The 16,050-nt window shown below is 35.0% G+C and overlaps 12 non-coding genes across 12 annotated transcripts; all 12 read right to left on the reverse strand.

Annotated features, from left to right (window-relative positions):
* Positions 1-545: 545 nt before the first annotated feature.
* Positions 546-619, reverse strand: TRNAN-GUU (transfer RNA asparagine (anticodon GUU)). Its single transcript has one exon. It is a non-coding gene; the product is annotated as a tRNA-Asn (tRNA).
* An 887-nt stretch (positions 620-1,506) lies between these two features.
* TRNAN-GUU (transfer RNA asparagine (anticodon GUU)) lies at positions 1,507-1,580 on the reverse strand. Its single transcript has one exon. It is a non-coding gene; the product is annotated as a tRNA-Asn (tRNA).
* An 888-nt stretch (positions 1,581-2,468) lies between these two features.
* TRNAN-GUU (transfer RNA asparagine (anticodon GUU)) lies at positions 2,469-2,542 on the reverse strand. Its single transcript has one exon. It is a non-coding gene; the product is annotated as a tRNA-Asn (tRNA).
* Positions 2,543-3,429: 887 nt separating this feature from the next.
* Positions 3,430-3,503, reverse strand: TRNAN-GUU (transfer RNA asparagine (anticodon GUU)). The gene has a single exon. It is a non-coding gene; the product is annotated as a tRNA-Asn (tRNA).
* An 877-nt stretch (positions 3,504-4,380) lies between these two features.
* On the reverse strand, positions 4,381-4,454 carry TRNAN-GUU (transfer RNA asparagine (anticodon GUU)). The gene has a single exon. It is a non-coding gene; the product is annotated as a tRNA-Asn (tRNA).
* A 1,847-nt stretch (positions 4,455-6,301) lies between these two features.
* Positions 6,302-6,375, reverse strand: TRNAN-GUU (transfer RNA asparagine (anticodon GUU)). Its single transcript has one exon. It is a non-coding gene; the product is annotated as a tRNA-Asn (tRNA).
* Positions 6,376-7,262: 887 nt separating this feature from the next.
* Positions 7,263-7,336, reverse strand: TRNAN-GUU (transfer RNA asparagine (anticodon GUU)). Its single transcript has one exon. It is a non-coding gene; the product is annotated as a tRNA-Asn (tRNA).
* An 887-nt stretch (positions 7,337-8,223) lies between these two features.
* Positions 8,224-8,297, reverse strand: TRNAN-GUU (transfer RNA asparagine (anticodon GUU)). Its single transcript has one exon. It is a non-coding gene; the product is annotated as a tRNA-Asn (tRNA).
* Positions 8,298-9,184: 887 nt separating this feature from the next.
* TRNAN-GUU (transfer RNA asparagine (anticodon GUU)) lies at positions 9,185-9,258 on the reverse strand. The gene has a single exon. It is a non-coding gene; the product is annotated as a tRNA-Asn (tRNA).
* An 887-nt stretch (positions 9,259-10,145) lies between these two features.
* TRNAN-GUU (transfer RNA asparagine (anticodon GUU)) lies at positions 10,146-10,219 on the reverse strand. The gene has a single exon. It is a non-coding gene; the product is annotated as a tRNA-Asn (tRNA).
* A 1,846-nt stretch (positions 10,220-12,065) lies between these two features.
* On the reverse strand, positions 12,066-12,139 carry TRNAN-GUU (transfer RNA asparagine (anticodon GUU)). Its single transcript has one exon. It is a non-coding gene; the product is annotated as a tRNA-Asn (tRNA).
* A 2,196-nt stretch (positions 12,140-14,335) lies between these two features.
* On the reverse strand, positions 14,336-14,409 carry TRNAN-GUU (transfer RNA asparagine (anticodon GUU)). The gene has a single exon. It is a non-coding gene; the product is annotated as a tRNA-Asn (tRNA).
* Positions 14,410-16,050: the final 1,641 nt, after the last annotated feature.

Consider the following 16,050-nt stretch of genomic DNA (forward strand, 5'->3'; position numbering starts at 1 on the left):
GAGATTTAGTAAAACTGTTCATCCATTAAAGAACAAAGAAACACATTGGTACAAACACTAAAATGTGCTTCAATGGTTTCCTAAAAACTTACCTAATTAACTACTTTTAAGAGGAATTGTATCAGAGAAGTCTAGATATACTGCATAACAAGAGGTGGTTTTATGTTTTAACTTGTCTACCTAAGGTTCTTCAAAATATGATCACAAGGTCAAAAATATCCCAGGGTGGGATTAAACCACAAACCTTTGAGATAGAAACCAAATGTGCTGACTGATTGTTCCAAGTCAACAAAATAAGACTAGATTCAAGTTAGTACCATAAAAAAATTCCTAGACATAGATTTAATAGTCATTATTTTAAAGAGCTTTTGTAAGATTCTTTATCTACTGAAGAACAGAGGAGAAACATTGGTACTTTCTGATGAAGAGTGAAGCTTTCAGGAGCTTCTGTGACTTAAGATCAGGAACACTATACCACAAGAGGTGATTTAATGTTTTAACTTGTCAACATCTAGTTCTCCAAAATGTGACCAAAAAGTTGATTACGTCCCTGGGTGGGATTGAACCACCAACCTTTCGGTTAACAGCCGAACGCGCTAACCGATTGCGCCACAGAGACCCCTCTAAAGTTGTATCAAATTAGTGATCTAAAAATGATTTATTGAAATATGTGTAAAAGGCCAACATCTGGAGATCTTTTGTAAAACTCTTCCTCCATTGAAGAACAAAAAAACAAATTGGTACTTTCTTGTCAAGAGGTAAGCTTTCAGGAGCTGAAGCTGTTTATATGATTAGCAGAGTGGCGCAGCGGAAGCGTGCTGGGCCCATAACCCAGAGGTCGATGGATCGAAACCATCCTCTGCTATCTTTGTTTTTTTTTATAATTATTTGTTGATTAAACCAATACAAAACTGAGATTAATATTTTGGCTCAGTTCTATCTTTTTTATTATGTTAAAAAAGAGATTTAGTAAAACTGTTCATCCATTAAAGAACAAAGAAACACATTGGTACAAACACTAAAATGTGCTTCAATGGTTTCCTAAAAACTTACCTAATTAACTACTTTTAAGAGGAATTGTATCAGAGAAGTCTAGATATACTGCATAACAAGAGGTGGTTTTATGTTTTAACTTGTCTACCTAAGGTTCTTCAAAATATGATCACAAGGTCAAAAATATCCCAGGGTGGGATTAAACCACAAACCTTTGAGATAGAAACCAAATGTGCTGACTGATTGTTCCAAGTCAACAAAATAAGACTAGATTCAAGTTAGTACCATAAAAAAATTCCTAGACATAGATTTAATAGTCATTATTTTAAAGAGCTTTTGTAAGATTCTTTATCTACTGAAGAACAGAGGAGAAACATTGGTACTTTCTGATGAAGAGTGAAGCTTTCAGGAGCTTCTGTGACTTAAGATCAGGAACACTATACCACAAGAGGTGATTTAATGTTTTAACTTGTCAACATCTAGTTCTCCAAAATGTGACCAAAAAGTTGATTACGTCCCTGGGTGGGATTGAACCACCAACCTTTCGGTTAACAGCCGAACGCGCTAACCGATTGCGCCACAGAGACCCCTCTAAAGTTGTATCAAATTAGTGATCTAAAAATGATTTATTGAAATATGTGTAAAAGGCCAACATCTGGAGATCTTTTGTAAAACTCTTCCTCCATTGAAGAACAAAAAAACAAATTGGTACTTTCTTGTCAAGAGGTAAGCTTTCAGGAGCTGAAGCTGTTTATATGATTAGCAGAGTGGCGCAGCGGAAGCGTGCTGGGCCCATAACCCAGAGGTCGATGGATCGAAACCATCCTCTGCTATCTTTGTTTTTTTTTTATAATTATTTGTTGATTAAACCAATACAAAACTGAGATTAATATTTTGGCTCACTTCTATCTTTTTTATTATGTTAAAAAAGAGATTTAGTAAAACTGTTCATCCATTAAAGAACAAAGAAACACATTGGTACAAACACTAAAATGTGCTTCAATGGTTTCCTAAAAACTTACCTAATTAACTACTTTTAAGAGGAATTGTATCAGAGAAGTCTAGATATACTGCATAACAAGAGGTGGTTTTATGTTTTAACTTGTCTACCTAAGGTTCTTCAAAATATGATCACAAGGTCAAAAATATCCCTGGGTGGGATTAAACCACAAACCTTTGAGATAGAAACCAAATGTGCTGACTGATTGTTCCAAGTCAACAAAATAAGACTAGATTCAAGTTAGTACCATAAAAAAATTCCTAGACATAGATTTAATAGTCATTATTTTAAAGAGCTTTTGTAAGATTCTTTATCTACTGAAGAACAGAGGAGAAACATTGGTACTTTCTGATGAAGAGTGAAGCTTTCAGGAGCTTCTGTGACTTAAGATCAGGAACACTATACCACAAGAGGTGATTTAATGTTTTAACTTGTCAACATCTAGTTCTCCAAAATGTGACCAAAAAGTTGTTTACGTCCCTGGGTGGGATTGAACCACCAACCTTTCGGTTAACAGCCGAACGCGCTAACCGATTGCGCCACAGAGACCCCTCTAAAGTTGTATCAAATTAGTGATCTAAAAATGATTTATTGAAATATGTGTAAAAGGCCAACATCTGGAGATCTTTTGTAAAACTCTTCCTCCATTGAAGAACAAAAAAACAAATTGGTACTTTCTTGTCAAGAGGTAAGCTTTCAGGAGCTGAAGCTGTTTATATGATTAGCAGAGTGGCGCAGCGGAAGCGTGCTGGGCCCATAACCCAGAGGTCGATGGATCGAAACCATCCTCTGCTATCTTTGTTTTTTTTTATAATTATTTGTTGATTAAACCAATACAAAACTGAGATTAATATTTTGGCTCAGTTCTATCTTTTTTATTATGTTAAAAAAGAGATTTAGTAAAACTGTTCATCCATTAAAGAACAAAGAAACACATTGGTACAAACACTAAAATGTGCTTCAATGGTTTCCTAAAAACTTACCTAATTAACTACTTTTAAGAGGAATTGTATCAGAGAAGTCTAGATATACTGCATAACAAGAGGTGGTTTTATGTTTTAACTTGTCTACCTAAGGTTCTTCAAAATATGATCACAAGGTCAAAAATATCCCAGGGTGGGATTAAACCACAAACCTTTGAGATAGAAACCAAATGTGCTGACTGATTGTTCCAAGTCAACAAAATAAGACTAGATTCAAGTTAGTACCATAAAAAAATTCCTAGACATAGATTTAATAGTCATTATTTTAAAGAGCTTTTGTAAGATTCTTTATCTACTGAAGAACAGAGGAGAAACATTGGTACTTTCTGATGAAGAGTGAAGCTTTCAGGAGCTTCTGTGACTTAAGATCAGGAACACTATACCACAAGAGGTGATTTAATGTTTTAACTTGTCAACATCTAGTTCTCCAAAATGTGACCAAAAAGTTGATTACGTCCCTGGGTGGGATTGAACCACCAACCTTTCGGTTAACAGCCGAACGCGCTAACCGATTGCGCCACAGAGACCCCTCTAAAGTTGTATCAAATTAGTGATCTAAAAATGATTTATTGAAATATGTGTAAAAGGCCAACATCTGGAGATCTTTTGTAAAACTCTTCCTCCATTGAAGAACAAAAAAACAAATTGGTACTTTCTTGTCAAGAGGTAAGCTTTCAGGAGCTGAAGCTGTTTATATGATTAGCAGAGTGGCGCAGCGGAAGCGTGCTGGGCCCATAACCCAGAGGTCGATGGATCGAAACCATCCTCTGCTATCTTTGTTTTTTTTTATAATTATTTGTTGATTAAACCAATACAAAACTGAGATTAATATTTTGGCTCAGTTCTATCTTTTTTATTATGTTAAAAAAGAGATTTAGTAAAACTGTTCATCCATTAAAGAACAAAGAAACACATTGGTACAAACACTAAAATGTGCTTCAATGGTTTCCTAAAAACTTACCTAATTAACTACTTTTAAGAGGAATTGTATCAGAGAAGTCTAGATATACTGCATAACAAGAGGTGGTTTTATGTTTTAACTTGTCTACCTAAGGTTCTTCAAAATATGATCACAAGGTCAAAAATATCCCAGGGTGGGATTAAACCACAAACCTTTGAGATAGAAACCAAATGTGCTGACTGATTGTTCCAAGTCAACAAAATAAGACTAGATTCAAGTTAGTACCATAAAAAAAATCCTAGACATAGATTTAATAGTCATTATTTTAAAGAGCTTTTGTAAGATTCTTTATCTACTGAAGAACAGAGGAGAAACATTGGTACTTTCTGATGAAGAGTGAAGCTTTCAGGAGCTTCTGTGACTTAAGATCAGGAACAAGAGGTGATTTAATGTTTTAACTTGTCAACATCTAGTTCTCCAAAATGTGACCAAAAAGTTGATTACGTCCCTGGGTGGGATTGAACCACCAACCTTTCGGTTAACAGCCGAACGCGCTAACCGATTGCGCCACAGAGACCCCTCTAAAGTTGTATCAAATTAGTGATCTAAAAATGATTTATTGAAATATGTGTAAAAGGCCAACATCTGGAGATCTTTTGTAAAACTCTTCCTCCATTGAAGAACAAATAAACAAATTGGTACTTTCTTGTCAAGAGGTAAGCTTTCAGGAGCTGAAGCTGTTTATATGATTAGCAGAGTGGCGCAGCGGAAGCGTGCTGGGCCCATAACCCAGAGGTCGATGGATCGAAACCATCCTCTGCTATCTTTGTTTTTTTTTATAATTATTTGTTGATTAAACCAATACAAAACTGAGATTAATATTTTGGCTCAGTTCTATCTTTTTTATTATGTTAAAAAAGAGATTTAGTAAAACTGTTCATCCATTAAAGAACAAAGAAACACATTGGTACAAACACTAAAATGTGCTTCAATGGTTTCCTGAAAAAATTACCTAATTAACTACTTTTAAGAGGAATTGTATCAGAGAAGTCTAGATATACTGCATAACAAGAGGTGGTTTTATGTTTTAACTTGTCTACCTAAGGTTCTTCAAAATATGATCACACGGTCAAAAATATCCCTGGGTGGGATTAAACCACAAATCTTTGAGATAGAAACCAAATGTGCTGACTGATTGTTCCAAGTCAACAAAATAAGACTAGATTCAAGTTAGTACCATAAAAAAATTCCTAGACATAGATTTAATAGTCATTATTTTAAAGAGCTTTTGTAAGATTCTTTATCTACTGAAGAACAGAGGAGAAACATTGGTACTTTCTGATGAAGAGTGAAGCTTTCAGGAGCTTCTGTGACTTAAGATCAGGAACACTATACCACAAGAGGTGATTTAATGTTTTAACTTGTCAACATCTAGTTCTCCAAAATGTGACCAAAAAGTCGATTACGTCCCTGGGTTGGATTGAACCACCAACCTTTCGGTTAACAGCCGAACGCGCTAACCGATTGCGCCACAGAGACCCCTCTAAAGTTGTATCAAATTAGTGATCTAAAAATGATTTATTGAAATATGTGTAAAAGGCCAACATCTGGAGATCTTTTGTAAAACTCTTCCTCCATTGAAGAACAAAAAAACAAATTGGTACTTTCTTGTCAAGAGGTAAGCTTTCAGGAGCTGAAGCTGTTTATATGATTAGCAGAGTGGCGCAGCGGAAGCGTGCTGGGCCCATAACCCAGAGGTCGATGGATCGGAACCATCCTCTGCTATCTTTGTTTTTTTATAATTATTTGTTGATTAAACCAATACAAAACTGAGATTAATATTTTGGCTCAGTTCTATCTTTTTTATTATGTTAAAAAAGAGATTTAGTAAAACTGTTCATCCATTAAAGAACAAAGAAACACATTGGTACAAACACTAAAATGTGCTTCAATGGTTTCCTAAAAACTTACGTAATTAACTACTTTTAAGAGGAATTGTATCAGAGAAGTCTAGATATACTGCATAACAAGAGGTGGTTTTATGTTTTAACTTGTCTACCTAAGGTTCTTCAAAATATGATCACAAGGTCAAAAATATCCCTGGGTGGGATTAAACCACAAACCTTTGAGATAGAAACCAAATGTGCTGACTGATTGTTCCAAGTCAACAAAATAAGACTAGATTCAAGTTAGTACCATAAAAAAATTCCTAGACATAGATTTAATAGTCATTATTTTAAAGAGCTTTTGTAAGATTCTTTATCTACTGAAGAACAGAGGAGAAACATTGGTACTTTCTGATGAAGAGTGAAGCTTTCAGGAGCTTCTGTGACTTAAGATCAGGAACACTATACCACAAGAGGTGATTTAATGTTTTAACTTGTCAACATCTAGTTCTCCAAAATGTGACCAAAAAGTTGATTACGTCCCTGGGTGGGATTGAACCACCAACCTTTCGGTTAACAGCCGAACGCGCTAACCGATTGCGCCACAGAGACCCCTCTAAAGTTGTATCAAATTAGTGATCTAAAAATGATTTATTGAAATATGTGTAAAAGGCCAACATCTGGAGATCTTTTGTAAAACTCTTCCTCCATTGAAGAACAAAAAAACAAATTGGTACTTTCTTGTCAAGAGGTAAGCTTTCAGGAGCTGAAGCTGTTTATATGATTAGCAGAGTGGCGCAGCGGAAGCGTGCTGGGCCCATAACCCAGAGGTCGATGGATCGAAACCATCCTCTGCTATCTTTGTTTTTTTTTATAATTATTTGTTGATTAAACCAATACAAAACTGAGATTAATATTTTGGCTCAGTTCTATCTTTTTTATTATGTTAAAAAAGAGATTTAGTAAAACTGTTCATCCATTAAAGAACAAAGAAACACATTGGTACAAACACTAAAATGTGCTTCAATGGTTTCCTAAAAACTTACCTAATTAACTACTTTTAAGAGGAATTGTATCAGAGAAGTCTAGATATACTGCATAACAAGAGGTGGTTTTATGTTTTAACTTGTCTACCTAAGGTTCTTCAAAATATGATCACAAGGTCAAAAATATCCCAGGGTGGGATTAAACCACAAACCTTTGAGATAGAAACCAAATGTGCTGACTGATTGTTCCAAGTCAACAAAATAAGACTAGATTCAAGTTAGTACCATAAAAAAATTCCTAGACATAGATTTAATAGTCATTATTTTAAAGAGCTTTTGTAAGATTCTTTATCTACTGAAGAACAGAGGAGAAACATTGGTACTTTCTGATGAAGAGTGAAGCTTTCAGGAGCTTCTGTGACTTAAGATCAGGAACACTATACCACAAGAGGTGATTTAATGTTTTAACTTGTCAACATCTAGTTCTCCAAAATGTGACCAAAAAGTTGATTACGTCCCTGGGTGGGATTGAACCACCAACCTTTCGGTTAACAGCCGAACGCGCTAACCGATTGCGCCACAGAGACCCCTCTAAAGTTGTATCAAATTAGTGATCTAAAAATGATTTATTGAAATATGTGTAAAAGGCCAACATCTGGAGATCTTTTGTAAAACTCTTCCTCCATTGAAGAACAAAAAAACAAATTGGTACTTTCTTGTCAAGAGGTAAGCTTTCAGGAGCTGAAGCTGTTTATATGATTAGCAGAGTGGCGCAGCGGAAGCGTGCTGGGCCCATAACCCAGAGGTCGATGGATCGAAACCATCCTCTGCTATCTTTGTTTTTTTTTATAATTATTTGTTGATTAAACCAATACAAAACTGAGATTAATATTTTGGCTCAGTTCTATCTTTTTTATTATGTTAAAAAAGAGATTTAGTAAAACTGTTCATCCATTAAAGAACAAAGAAACACATTGGTACAAACACTAAAATGTGCTTCAATGGTTTCCTAAAAACTTACCTAATTAACTACTTTTAAGAGGAATTGTATCAGAGAAGTCTAGATATACTGCATAACAAGAGGTGGTTTTATGTTTTAACTTGTCTACCTAAGGTTCTTCAAAATATGATCACAAGGTCAAAAATATCCCAGGGTGGGATTAAACCACAAACCTTTGAGATAGAAACCAAATGTGCTGACTGATTGTTCCAAGTCAACAAAATAAGACTAGATTCAAGTTAGTACCATAAAAAAATTCCTAGACATAGATTTAATAGTCATTATTTTAAAGAGCTTTTGTAAGATTCTTTATCTACTGAAGAACAGAGGAGAAACATTGGTACTTTCTGATGAAGAGTGAAGCTTTCAGGAGCTTCTGTGACTTAAGATCAGGAACACTATACCACAAGAGGTGATTTAATGTTTTAACTTGTCAACATCTAGTTCTCCAAAATGTGACCAAAAAGTTGATTACGTCCCTGGGTGGGATTGAACCACCAACCTTTCGGTTAACAGCCGAACGCGCTAACCGATTGCGCCACAGAGACCCCTCTAAAGTTGTATCAAATTAGTGATCTAAAAATGATTTATTGAAATATGTGTAAAAGGCCAACATCTGGAGATCTTTTGTAAAACTCTTCCTCCATTGAAGAACAAAAAAACAAATTGGTACTTTCTTGTCAAGAGGTAAGCTTTCAGGAGCTGAAGCTGTTTATATGATTAGCAGAGTGGCGCAGCGGAAGCGTGCTGGGCCCATAACCCAGAGGTCGATGGATCGGAACCATCCTCTGCTATCTTTGTTTTTTTTTATAATTATTTGTTGATTAAACCAATACAAAACTGAGATTAATATTTTGGCTCAGTTCTATCTTTTTTATTATGTTAAAAAAGAGATTTAGTAAAACTGTTCATCCATTAAAGAACAAAGAAACACATTGGTACAAACACTAAAATGTGCTTCAATGGTTTCCTAAAAACTTACCTAATTAACTACTTTTAAGAGGAATTGTATCAGAGAAGTCTAGATATACTGCATAACAAGAGGTGGTTTTATGTTTTAACTTGTCTACCTAAGGTTCTTCAAAATATGATCACAAGGTCAAAAATATCCCAGGGTGGGATTAAACCACAAACCTTTGAGATAGAAACCAAATGTGCTGACTGATTGTTCCAAGTCAACAAAATAAGACTAGATTCAAGTTAGTACCATAAAAAAATTCCTAGACATAGATTTAATAGTCATTATTTTAAAGAGCTTTTGTAAGATTCTTTATCTACTGAAGAACAGAGGAGAAACATTGGTACTTTCTGATGAAGAGTGAAGCTTTCAGGAGCTTCTGTGACTTAAGATCAGGAACACTATACCACAAGAGGTGATTTAATGTTTTAACTTGTCAACATCTAGTTCTCCAAAATGTGACCAAAAAGTTGATTACGTCCCTGGGTGGGATTGAACCACCAACCTTTCGGTTAACAGCCGAACGCGCTAACCGATTGCGCCACAGAGACCCCTCTAAAGTTGTATCAAATTAGTGATCTAAAAATGATTTATTGAAATATGTGTAAAAGGCCAACATCTGGAGATCTTTTGTAAAACTCTTCCTCCATTGAAGAACAAAAAAACAAATTGGTACTTTCTTGTCAAGAGGTAAGCTTTCAGGAGCTGAAGCTGTTTATATGATTAGCAGAGTGGCGCAGCGTAAGCGTGCTGGGCCCATAACCCAGAGGTCGATGGATCGAAACCATCCTCTGCTATCTTTGTTTTTTTTTATAATTATTTGTTGATTAAACCAATACAAAACTGAGATTAATATTTTGGCTCAGTTCTATCTTTTTTATTATGTTAAAAAAGAGATTTAGTAAAACTGTTCATCCATTAAAGAACAAAGAAACACATTGGTACAAACACTAAAATGTGCTTCAATGGTTTCCTAAAAACTTACGTAATTAACTACTTTTAAGAGGAATTGTATCAGAGAAGTCTAGATATACTGCATAACAAGAGGTGGTTTTATGTTTTAACTTGTCTACCTAAGGTTCTTCAAAATATGATCACAAGGTCAAAAATATCCCTGGGTGGGATTAAACCACAAACCTTTGAGATAGAAACCAAATGTGCTGACTGATTGTTCCAAGTCAACAAAATAAGACTAGATTCAAGTTAGTACCATAAAAAAATTCCTAGACATAGATTTAATAGTCATTATTTTAAAGAGCTTTTGTAAGATTCTTTATCTACTGAAGAACAGAGGAGAAACATTGGTACTTTCTGATGAAGAGTGAAGCTTTCAGGAGCTTCTGTGACTTAAGATCAGGAACACTATACCACAAGAGATGATTTAATGTTTTAACTTGTCAACATCTAGTTCTCCAAAATGTGACCAAAAAGTTGATTACGTCCCTGGGTGGGATTGAACCACCAACCTTTCGGTTAACAGCCGAACGCGCTAACCGATTGCGCCACAGAGACCCCTCTAAAGTTGTATCAAATTAGTGATCTAAAAATGATTTATTGAAATATGTGTAAAAGGCCAACATCTGGAGATCTTTTGTAAAACTCTTCCTCCATTGAAGAACAAAAAAACAAATTGGTACTTTCTTGTCAAGAGGTAAGCTTTCAGGAGCTGAAGCTGTTTATATGATTAGCAGAGTGGCGCAGCGGAAGCGTGCTGGGCCCATAACCCAGAGGTCGATGGATCGAAACCATCCTCTGCTATCTTTGTTTTTTTTTATAATTATTTGTTGATTAAACCAATACAAAACTGAGATTAATATTTTGGCTCAGTTCTATCTTTTTTATTATGTTAAAAAAGAGATTTAGTAAAACTTTTCATCCATTAAAGAACAAAGAAACACATTGGTACAAACACTAAAATGTGCTTCAATGGTTTCCTAAAAACTTACGTAATTAACTACTTTTAAGAGGAATTGTATCAGTGAAGTCTAGATATACTGCATAACAAGAGGTGGTTTTATGTTTTAACTTGTCTACCTAAGGTTTTTCAAAATATGATCACACGGTCAAAAATATCCCTGGGTGGGATTAAACCACAAACCTTTGAGATAGAAACCAAATGTGCTGACTGATTGTTCCAAGTCAACAAAATAAGACTAGATTCAAGTTAGTACCATAAAAAAATTCCTAGACATAGATTTAATAGTCATTATTTTAAAGAGCTTTTGTAAGATTCTTTATCTACTGAAGAACAGAGGAGAAACATTGGTACTTTCTGATGAAGAGTGAAGCTTTCAGGAGCTTCTGTGACTTAAGATCAGGAACACTATACCACAAGAGGTGATTTAATGTTTTAACTTGTCAACATCTAGTTCTCCATAATGTGACCAAAAAGTCGATTACGTCCCTGGGTGGGATTGAACCACCAACCCTTCGGTTAACAGCTGAACGCGCTAACCGATTGCGCCACAGAGACCCCTCTAAAGTTGTATCAAATTAGTGATCTAAAAATGATTTATTGAAATATGTGTAAAAGGCCAACATCTGGAGATCTTTTGTAAAACTCTTCCTCCATTGAAGAACAAAAAAACAAATTGGTACTTTCTTGTCAAGAGGTAAGCTTTCAGGAGCTGAAGCTGTTTATATGATTAGCAGAGTGGCGCAGCGGAAGCGTGCTGGGCCCATAACCCAGAGGTCGATGGATCGAAACCATCCTCTGCTATCTTTGTTTTTTTATAATTATTTGTTGATTAAACCAATACAAAACTGAGATTAATATTTTGGCTCAGTTCTATCTTTTTTATTATGTTAAAAAAGAGATTTATTAAAACTGTTCATCCATTAAAGAACAAAGAAACACATTGGTACAAACACTAAAATGTGCTTCAATGGTTTCCTAAAAACTTACGTAATTAACTACTTTTAAGAGGAATTGTATCAGTGAAGTCTAGATATACTGCATAACAAAGGGTGGTTTTATGTTTTAACTTGTCTACCTAAGGTTCTTCAAAATATGATCACACGGTCAAAAATATCCCTGGGTGGGATTAAACCACAAACCTTTGAGATAGAAACCAAATGTGCTGACTGATTGTTCCAAGTCAACAAAATAAGACTAGATTCAAGTTAGTACCATAAAAAAATTCCTAGACATAGATTTAATAGTCATTATTTTAAAGAGCTTTTGTAAGATTCTTTATCTACTGAAGAACAGAGGAGAAACATTGGTACTTTCTGATGAAGAGTGAAGCTTTCTGGAGCTTCTGTGACTTAAGATCAGGAACACTATACCACAAGAGGTGATTTAATGTTTTAACTTGTCAACATCTAGTTCTCCAAAATGTGACCAAAAAGTCGATTACGTCCCTGGGTGGGATTGAACCACCAACCTTTCGGTTAACAGCCGAACGCGCTAACCGATTGTGCCACAGAGACCCCTCTAAAGTTGTATCAAATTAGTGATCTAAAAATGATTTATTGAAATATGTGTAAAAGGCCAACATCTGGAGATCTTTTGTAAAACTCTTCCTCCATTGAAGAACAAAAAAACAAATTGGTACTTTCTTGTCAAGAGGTAAGCTTTCAGGAGCTGAAGCTGTTTACATGATTAGCAGAGTGGCGCAGCGGAAGCGTGCTGGGCCCATAACCCAGAGGTCGATGGATCGAAACCATCCTCTGCTATCTTTGTTTTTTTTATAATTATTTGTTGATTAAACCAATACAAAAATGAGATTAATATTTTGGCTCAGTTCTATCTTTTTTATTATGTTAAAAAAGAGATTTAGTAAAACTGTTCATCCATTAAAGAACAAAGAAACACATTGGTACAAACACTTAAATGTGCTTCAATGGTTTCCTAAAAACTTACCTAATTAACTACTTTTAAGAGGAATTGTATCAGAGAAGTCTAGATATACTGCATAACAAGAGGTGGTTTTATGTTTTAACTTGTCTACCTAAGGTTCTTCAAAATATGATCACAAGGTCAAAAATATCCCAGGGTGGGATTAAACCACAAACCTTTGAGATAGAAACCAAATGTGCTGACTGATTGTTCCAAGTCAACAAAATAAGACTAGATTCAAGTTAGTACCATAAAAAAATTCCTAGACATAGATTTAATAGTCATTATTTTAAAGAGCTTTTGTAAGATTCTTTATCTACTGAAGAACAGAGGAGAAACATTGGTACTTTCTGATGAAGAGTGAAGCTTTCAGGAGCTTCTGTGACTTAAGATCAGGAACACTATACCACAAGAGGTGATTTCATGTTTTAACTTGTCAACATCTAGTTCTCCAAAATGTGACCAAAAAGTCGATTACGTCCCTGGGTGGGATTGAACCACCAACCTTTCGGTTAACAGCCGAACGCGCCACAGAGACCCCTCTAAAGTTGTATCAAATTAGTGATCTAAAAATGATTTATTGAAATATGTGTAAAAGGCCAACATCTGGAGATCTTTTGTAAAACTCTTCCTCCATTGAAGAACAAAAAAACAAATTGGTACTTTCTTGTCAAGAGGTAAGCTTTCAGGAGCTGAAGCTGTTTATATGATTAGCAGAGTGGCGCAGCGGAAGCGTGCTGGGCCCATAACCCAGAGGTCGATGGATCGAAACCATCCTCTGCTATCTTTGTTTTTTTTATAATTATTTGTTGATTAAACCAATACAAAACTGAGATTAATATTTTGGCTCAGTTCTATCTTTTTTATTATGTTAAAAAAGAGATTTAGTAAAACTGTTCATCCATTAAAGAACAAAGAAACACATTGGTACAAACACTTAAATGTGCTTCAATGGTTTCCTAAAAACTTACCTAATTAACTACTTTTAAGAGGAATTGTTCAGAGAAGTCTAGATATACTGCATAACAAGAGGTGGTTTTATGTTTTAACTTGTCTACCTAAGGTTCTTCAAAATATGATCACAAGGCAACAAAATAAGACTAGATTCAAGTTAGTACCATAAAAAAATTCCTAGACATAGATTTAATAGTCATTATTTTAAAGAGCTTTTGTAAGATTCTTTATCTACTGAAGAACAGAGGAGAAACATTGGTACTTTCTGATGAAGAGTGAAGCTTTCAGGAGCTTCTGTGACTTAAGATCAGGAACACTATACCACAAGAGGTGATTTAATGTTTTAACTTGTCAACATCTAGTTCTCCAAAATGTGACCAAAAAGTCGATTACGTCCCTGGGTGGGATTGAACCACCAACCTTTCGGTTAACAGCCGAACGCGCCACAGAGACCCCTCTAAAGTTGTATCAAATTAGTGATCTAAAAATGATTTATTCTTTAAATATCCCTGGGTGGGATTAAACCACAAACCTTTGAGATAGAAACCAAATGTGCTGACTGATTGTTCCAAGTCAACAAAATAAGACTAGATTCAAGTTAGTACCATAAAAAAATTCCTAGACATAGATTTAATAGTCATTATTTTAAAGAGCTTTTGTAAGATTCTTTATCTACTGAAGAACAGAGGAGAAACATTGGTACTTTCTGATGAAGAGTGGAGCTTTCAGGAGCTTCTGTGACTTAAGATCAGGAACACTATACCACAAGAGGTGATTTAATGTTTTAACTTGTCAACATCTAGTTCTCCAAAATGTGACCAAAAAGTCGATTACGTCCCTGGGTGGGATTGAACCACCAACCTTTCGGTTAACAGCCGAACACGCTAACCGATTGCGCCACAGAGACCCCTCTAAACTTGTATCAAATTAGTGATCTAAAAATGATTTATTGAAATATGTGTAAAAGGCCAACATCTGGAGATCTTTTGTAAAACTCTTCCTCCATTGAAGAACAAAAAAACAAATTGGTACTTTCTTGTCAAGAGGTAAGCTTTCAGGAGCTGAAGCTGTTTATATGATTAGCAGAGTGGCGCAGCGGAAGCGTGCTGGGCCCATAACCCAGAGGTCGATGGATCGAAACCATCCTCTGCTATCTTTGTTTTTTTTATAATTATTTGTTGATTAAACCAATACAAAACTGAAATTAATATTTTGGCTCAGTTCTATCTTTTTTATTATGTTAAAAAAGAGATTTAGTAAAACTGTTCATCCATTAAAGAACAAAGAAACACATTGGTACAAACACTTAAATGTGCTTCAATGGTTTCCTAAAAACTTACCTAATTAACTACTTTTAAGAGGAATTGTATCAGAGAAGTCTAGATATACTGCATAACAAGAGGTGGTTTTATGTTTTAACTTGTCTACCTAAGGTTCTTCAAAATATGATCACAAGGTCAAAAATATCCCAGGGTGGGATTAAACCACAAACCTTTGAGATAGAAACCAAATGTGCTGACTGATTGTTCCAAGTCAACAAAATAAGACTAGATTCAAGTTAGTACCATAAAAAAATTCCTAGACATAGATTTAATAGTCATTATTTTAAAGAGCTTTTGTAAGATTCTTTATCTACTGAAGAACAGAGGAGAAACATTGGTACTTTCTGATGAAGAGTGAAGCTTTCAGGAGCTTCTGTGACTTAAGATCAGGAACACTATACCACAAGAGGTGATTTAATGTTTTAACTTGTCAACATCTAGTTCTCCAAAATGTGACCAAAAAGTCGATTACGTCCCTGGGTGGGATTGAACCACCAACCTTTCGGTTAACAGCCAAACACGCTAACCGATTGCGCCACAGAGACCCCTCTAAACTTGTATCAAATTAGTGATCTAAAAATGATTTATTGAAATATGTGTAAAAGGCCAACATCTGGAGATCTTTTGTAAAACTCTTCCTCCATTGAGTAACAAAAAAACAAATTGGTACTTTCTTGTCAAGAGGTAAGCTTTCAGGAGCTGAAGCTGTTTATATGATTAGCAGAGTGGCGCAGCGGAAGCGTGCTGGGCCCATAACCCAGAGGTCGATGGATCGAAACCATCCTCTGCTATCTTTGTTTTTTTTATAATTATTTGTTGATTAAACCAATAAAAAACTGAGATTAATATTTTGGCTCAGTTCTATCTTTTTTATTATGTTAAAAAAGAGATTGAGTAAAACTGTTCATCCATTAAAGAACAAAGAAACACATTGGTACAAACACTTAAATGTGCTTCAATGGTTTCCTAAAAACTTACCTAATTAACTACTTTTAAGAGGAATTGTATCAGAGAAGTCTAGATATACTGCATAACAAGAGGTGGTTTTATGTTTTAACTTGTCTACCTAAGGTTCTTCAAAATATGATCACAAGGTCAAAAATATCCCAGGGTGGGATTAAACCACAAACCTTTGAGATAGAAACCAAATGTGCTGACTGATTGTTCCAAGTCAACAAAATAAGACTAGATTCAAGTTAGTACCATAAAAAAATTCCTAGACATAG

This window comes from Crinia signifera, chromosome 3 (assembly GCF_055691185.1).
Source record: "Crinia signifera chromosome 3, ASM5569118v1, whole genome shotgun sequence".
NCBI classification, from domain to species: domain Eukaryota; kingdom Metazoa; phylum Chordata; class Amphibia; order Anura; family Myobatrachidae; genus Crinia; species Crinia signifera.